Source organism: Coenobita brevimanus, chromosome 1 (genome assembly GCF_032717465.1).
Source record: "Coenobita brevimanus isolate Jiangsu-jjx chromosome 1, ASM3271746v2, whole genome shotgun sequence".
Classification (NCBI taxonomy): Eukaryota; Metazoa; Arthropoda; class Malacostraca; order Decapoda; family Coenobitidae; genus Coenobita; species Coenobita brevimanus.
Window position 1 is genome coordinate 37,284,361 of NC_136954.1, and position 7,500 is coordinate 37,291,860.

Consider the following 7,500-nt stretch of genomic DNA (forward strand, 5'->3'; position numbering starts at 1 on the left):
ATACGCAAAATAAATTACTAAGAAAAGGTATTAGGGAGCTTCCTTAACCAACGAGAATACGAGTCTTGTAAAACATTCTACATCTTCCTTCCTTGACCTTCCTGTGAAAGCAAATCTAAACTAGAATGGCACTCAGTACAGCGCATACATCCTCCAACGCCCTATCTCGCATTCTTAAAGTAAAAAAAAAAAAAAAAATCCTGGATCCGCACCTTAATCCGGATCCGCACCAAAATTTATTGGAGTCTATTCTGGGCCAAGGCCCGTTCTTCTACCAAGTTTCGTGGAAATCCGTCCAGTAGTTTTTGTGTAATCTTGTTCACATACCAACCAATAAACAAACTAACAGACGGACAGGGTTGAAAACATAACCTCCTTGGCGGAGGTAATACGACAAGGAGGCGATCGTAAGTTTGAGTTTCCCACTGCTGGAATGTCTGCGTGGTTCCCTAGCACCTGTTCCCTAGCGATTTATTCTGCAAATTAAATCTAAAATCTACGTTGCTAATATATTGATATAACACACGAGAATATTATGGTTCTATAAGATAAGGTGATAATGAATTAAGAAGCTTCCTTTGCCACCTGGGGCAAGATATTCACAATTACATTACAAAAAGTCACACTGAATATGGGCACCGGAGAGAGAGAGAGAGAGAGAGAGAGATAATGTGGTGTGTGTGTGTGTGTGTGTGTGTGTGTGTGTGTGTGTGTGTGTGTGTGTGTGTGTGTGTGTGTGTGTGTGTGTGTGTGTACACAAGTAAACAGACAACATATCGATATTTGTATGTATTGATAGTCTGAATGTACAGTACAGTACGTGTACACGCAGTCAACTTTGAGATGTGTATTGCCAGCATCAAAAGTCCTGTAGTCTCTCTCTCTCTCTCTCTCTCTCTCTCTCTGCAACAATTAGTGTGGTGAATCCTCAGCAGTCGACACTAAAGAAACTGATCTAAAGGTAAATATCTATAGCAAAATAAAGTCATCAGTGTCAGTTACTGTGGACTAACCACAGTGTCACAAACCAAGGAGAGGAAAACAAGAGCTGCGACAGGACTTTTGATGGCGGCTGTACGTACGCGTGGCGTCCCAACCTTTCCTATCTTGGAGGAAAACAATTTGCCCGTCCATTTCCCGGGCGTCCAGACAGACAGATGGATCCTCGTGGGTGATTACTCAATTTCCTGACCAGAATATTGATGGACACAATTATCGGCCAAGCTCAGCCCACGAAAACAGCTCTTGCGTTTCCCTGTCCCTTGGCCCACTATCGTTTTTATTTCTCTCTAGTGCATTCGGTGGTCATCCCGTCAAGCGTCCACGGGTTGTTCTATACATCCACTCAGCCTACAAATAATCACTGGAAAAGTAAACTGGGCGCTAGGATTGTGTAGATGGACTTGAGAGTTATATCTATTGTATTTCACAGAGAGAGAGAGAGAGAGAGAGAGAGAGAGAGAGAGAGAGAAGGAGTTATAACCCTAATTAAAAGACACAGAAAACTTTATCAGAGGAAAAACTGTGTGAGTAACTTCAGGGAGACATGAGGCGTACACACTGTACCCATATTTACAAACTTTTCTCATCTCTTGCATTTTAGTGACAGTTTCTTCATGTATATCTTTCTTGCTTCCTCCAGACGGATTAATTCAGCTTTAAGGAGATTTGGGGGAGGCGGTGGCCGAGGCGCAAGAGAGGTGGCCTGCGTTCACAATGGACCCAGGTTCAAATTCCGGCTGGGACAGGGAATAGTTTATGGGCTTCAATTTCGTTCCAGCAGGGTTTACTGATCTACCAGAAGACCCGCTGACGTGTCGTAAAAACATCCTCGCTGATACCAATACAGCAGTCCTATATGAGACAGCTCTAGCAAGTATTCAATACATGGACGGTGGTGTTAGTGCCGTAGTGGTGACATCTGGAGGTGAAGTTCGTAATAAGTCTGCTAGGCCTCAGGGAACGGACTACTAAACCTATGCCCGGAGTTGATCACATTAAAAAAAAAAAAAAAGTTAGAGGGTAAATGAAGACGACAACATCCTTAATTCGGAAACTCTCAAAAGCTGTAAAAAAAAAAAAAAAAAAAAAGGAGAGAGAGAGAGAGAGAAAAAAAAAAAGTCAGGAGATATCAAGACTAATGTGATAAGACTTTTTTTTTTAATGGGTGCACAAAGGTGCAAGCCAGCTCCAAAATTCTGATGGCCGTTTATGTAACACTTGCAAATTGTTTTATGTGCCCAGCCTGCATCCCACATTAGAGAATGCAGTCAGCAACGCTAAAGCGAAGTTTGATATAATGTTCTGTCGTCATCACATTTTCAGAAATTACCATAAAGATTACGGTTACTCCACACTTTGGCTCACTCAGTTTTGGCAATATAGTCGAAGAAAGCTACATCGCCGGTCTGAAGAGGTTTTGTTTATGAGTTTAAGCGCGTTTTTTCCCTCCTGCACTCATCCAGCAAACTTCACATCCATATCTGAGTGACTGTTACCTTGTGAAACATGTGATGAAATATTTTGTTTAGCAATATTTCGCTTATTCTGGCTTGTCACCAGCCTGAGAAGATGGGGGTAGGAAGATGGAGGGTGGCGTGGGAGAGGGAAGCGGGGAGGAGGAAGGCTGGAAGGAAGTCTCCTACTAAATACGTTTCCTATTTTGTCTATCTATTCTATTTCCAGACGCCATAATCCCGTAAGGGGTGGCCACTTGACTTTGAGTTACCTATTTTACAGGGAGGGGCACTAACCCTCCACCAACCCACTTGTTGACACGTAGGGAGCACGTATGGGTTGGTTATATGGTAACCACCCAGCGTTGTAAATGGTTTCTTGGCTTACAGGAAACCATTTGGCTTGTCACTCAATGTAAAGCCACCTGTGAAGGAAAGAAAAGCAATAAGAATTGACAGGAAAGATGGGAGAAATAGGAAGAGAGGAGGACAGACACAGAAAAAGAATGATAAAGGCTAAGGAAGAGGTAGGTAGCACTACATCAAGTGAGTGGATGATGGTCGCCACCACCTACCATCGATAAAAAAAAAAGTACCGTATCGGGACCCTGGGGATGGATAAGATGTGAAATACATCGTCTCAGGTTCAATCGGTAATGTTGGCATGCCTGTTTAATTCACAAAAATCGTTGATTTACCATGTAGTACAATGTTACGCCGACTAATCCAGCTATATATCTATAAAATATATGATAACAACACAAATGAAAGATACAAAATGACATAACCATGTCATTTCCCGTAAATCATATTCCGTGTATCATAATGTCTCACACGGAAAGGGTGCCGATATTTTTTTTATCGATGGTACATCAAATTCTTTTCCTAAACGATTTTATGTCTTTCAAAATCCGTTTTCTTAAACATTTTTTTATTCATTGTTGGACTCTGGTAACACTCGTATCTTCATTTCAGTGTTTTTTCCTTCATTTAAATTTTCTTTTAAAATGAACTATGATTTCAATAAAAAAAATTTACGCATTTCCACAGTTCAAGACTTGTTACCTCTTACTTTTTATTTACTTATTTATATATTTATTTAGTATTCTGTTACATAAGCGAACGGGAAGGCATTTAACGAAGTAGGCGGATGGAGTTTGCCTTGGAATTTCCTAAAGTTGCCCTGATCTGATAGTTACTACTAAATAGCCATAACAGACAAATTTATGAGTGTACACTGTACAGGTATATATAAAGAGACTATTACTGTCTAAGTAATTGATATGCTTAAAATCTCATGTTCAGAAATGTATTTAATTGAAAACAGTGAATAACGAATGTGTAACAGAATCCGAAGACAATGAAATCAGTTTACCCTCATACATTCTGGGAAATACATTCTTAATAAAGAAAAGTTGCAATAGCTTTAACCATAATGCCTTTTAAAATCACCAGTACACCATCACAAAGATTTGCCATGATAATTCAGCTTTTGCCCTGAAAAAGACATATTTTCCTAGTCCTGAGCTAAGTTTATGTTCAGCTATACACATTTTCTTATTCTCATACTTCCTTCTCCTACAAACACACACATTTCTTAGTCTGGTGTTTCGTTCTTCTCCTACACACACACACACACACACACACACACACACACACATTCTTATTTCACTCGCCCATCTCCGCTACAACTATTTTAACATTACCGTATCAGTATCCCCCTAAACAGTTACCTTCATTTCAGCTTCTGGTTCCCGTTACACACATTTCCTAATTTCAGCACTGTTTCTGCGACTCACATTTCAGCCTTGCATTTTTCAAGAGTGGGATGCTGCAACATTTTTACGAACCACTGCATGTCGTAACTTTTCTCATTACATCTTTTTCCAGTAAGAAATATAAATGAGACAAAGGATTATTCTGCATTCTCTTTAATTATCCTTACTATGATTTCTCTCTCGTAAATAATAGCTGATTTTGCACCTATAACAAGTGACCTAGAAAGATTCGATATTCTCCTTGTCCTTCCTGCAGTTCTATATTCTCCTTGTCCTTCCTGCAATTCTATATTCTCCTTGTCCTTCCTGCAATTCTATATTCTCCTTGTCCTTCCTGCAATTCTACATCTTCCTTGCCCTTCCTGCAAAAATAAACGGCAAATTACAACACGAAGTTGATCCTAACTTCGTCTGTGAATCTGGACACGAATTTTCTGCTAAATGTATTTCTCCATTTCAATATCCACTTTCTCTTAGACACATTTTGTTAACAGTTCTGTGTTCATCTTCCGCTACACTAACTCCTTATTTAAACAGCTATTTCTTATCTAAGCAGCCATTTCCTAATTAAACAGCCATTTCTTATCTAAACAGCCATTTCTTACCTAAACACTCATTTTTTTCCTTAATAGCCATTCCCTATCTAAACAGCCATTTCTTATCTAAACAGACATTTCTTATCTAAACAGCAATTTTTCATTTGAAGTCATTTCTTATTTAAACAGCCATTTCTTATTAAAACAGCCATTTGTGTCCGTTGCCCTAGTCAACTTATTTTCCCATTTCAATACCCGTTTTCCTACAACACATCTTTCCTCAACGCCGTACAGACCCCATTTCTTTACTAAGATACTCAACAAGGCCACCTCTCACAGGATGCAGCGTTAGGCAATAGACAGATCCATTGACTGGCTGACAGACAGATAGGCTGACAGACATACTCAAATCCTGCGAAACACACTTCCTCATTGCGATTCTCAACAAGACCACCTCACACAAAACAGATAGATAAATAGATAGACAGACGAGAAGACAGATACCTTACACAGACGGATCGATAGAAACTCGAGTCAACAAATTTCCTCACCGCCATACTTGACTAGGCCACCCTTACCTAATACAATGTCGTGCAACAGACAGACAGACAGGGAGACAGAATGACAGGCACACAAACAGGGCGATAGAATGGCAGGCAGACAGACAGGGAGACATAATGACAGGCACACAGACAAAGCGACTGAATGACAGGCAGACAGACAAGGAGATAGAATAACAAGCAGACAGATACGGAGGCAGAATGACAGGCAGACACACTGAGAGACAGACATATTCAAGTCCTGCTACACACGTTCTCTCAACTGTAGGAGCCCTCACAAGAAGCAGAGTCGGGTAAAAAAAAAAATAAAGACATACAGATAGACAGGCACACACTAGGTGCGGTATCTGCTGCAACACACAATTCCTTGCTGCAATATCCGTGTGGGGGGAGGGGCAAGGGCATATTTTGGCGAAGATTTTTTTATTTAGTACGTAATTTTCATCTTTACCTGCTGTGACTTTGCAAGGTGCTACATGGACTTTGGCCAGTCTCCTCGACGGTTAAAGAAGCTCCCTAACACCATTTCCTATGCGACTTATTTAGTTTATTACACCGTCCTGTCCTCGCCTGAACTACAATAATCCATCTGATGTCGCCATACTCTGCATAAATTACATACAAAGTCATATTAACCAGCCATACCATAAAATAAATCGCTAAGGAAGAGGTGCTAGTGACCTCCCTTACCTGACGAGAACACGGATCTTTACGTGCCAACAATATGACGCACACAACAAAGGAGTGTGAAATGTTGGGTGGGAAAGAGAGACAGAGCTTGACCTCTTTATTTTCTCACACGTTTCGGGCAACGCAGAACCCATCTTCAGGAGCTGTGTTGGGTTCTGTGTAGCCCGAACCGTGTGAGAAAACACACTGTTCAAGTTAAAACCTGTGTCTCTCTCCCACCCAACATTTCCACTCGTATTGCATTATCTACAAAGGAATATGAAACGGATGGATGCTGTCTGTAGTTTGGGGAGGCATGGGGGCTACGGAAGGCGGGACACATTGCTAGTGGACTGTCAGTGAACTTTTGCTCACGGCTGTAGGTTACTGAGACACACTATGTAATAAATAATGCATAAGTAACATAAACGACCATATCTAGGTGTGTTTTACGGAATACATCGCTACGAAAATGGTGCTAGGAACCGTCCACTGCCAAGGAGAATGCTACTCAGTATATACTCTAATTCCGTCTCGTGGACTTCCTTGGAGAATGAATAAAATGGTCTGGCGGCAGCGTAAGTAAACTGGTCTTAAGGTATCAAAAATGACTAGTCTGTCGCCAGCGTAAAAAATTCTGGCGTCAGAAAAATAATATAATTAATATAAAAACGTGTATGAATAGGATAAAGGATCGTTTTTTGTTCGGGGAATACGAAACACCTCTTCCTCAGTGATTTATTCTGTACGGTATATTACTCGTTTACATCTGTCCTACTAATAGCTCTATCTCTGCTTATTGCTTAATCGATTGTTGCAACCGCTCTCGCTCGGTGTGTGCGGGTGAGGAAAATGAAGACAGCCAACGACACCACGGATGAGTAAGTTAAGAGAGTTAAAGACGTTAGTTCATTTTAAAAACTCAAAACACAGCAAGGAACCTAGAAAACAGAGAAGTGTGTATTAAAGCTGAAGAAAATAAAACATGGAAAAGGGAAGCCAAACTCCCCCAGTGGAACCCTGGGAATGGAAAGTGTAGGAGAAAATAAATAAACAATAATAAAAATAGTGTAGGAAAAAATATATAAAAACAGTGAAAATGAAACTGCCGAACAACCAGAGTAACATTATATGAGGAAATTAAAAAAAAAAACTAATAATATCTAAAGACTATGGACAACAGAATTAACGTTAAGACTAAAGACTTAAGCAGAGGAATAAGCAGCTAAAGACACAGACACACAAAGTACGTAAACAGAGAAAACTAAAACCAAACCAGCAAGCATAACCTGCCAGGAAGAAGCAGTAACCATGCTGACATAACTTCCATTTTTATTTTATTAACTTTTGCGGGGGGAGGGGTGTTGAAAAATTACCACGTCTCGAAAATTATACCCTCTGAGGAGCCTTTTCTATGTAAATTTTCCCGGCCGTACTTAAAGTGGTCTAACGAACCGGACGATTAGCTCTCCTTTGAACAACTGACGGGGATAATGTGCGT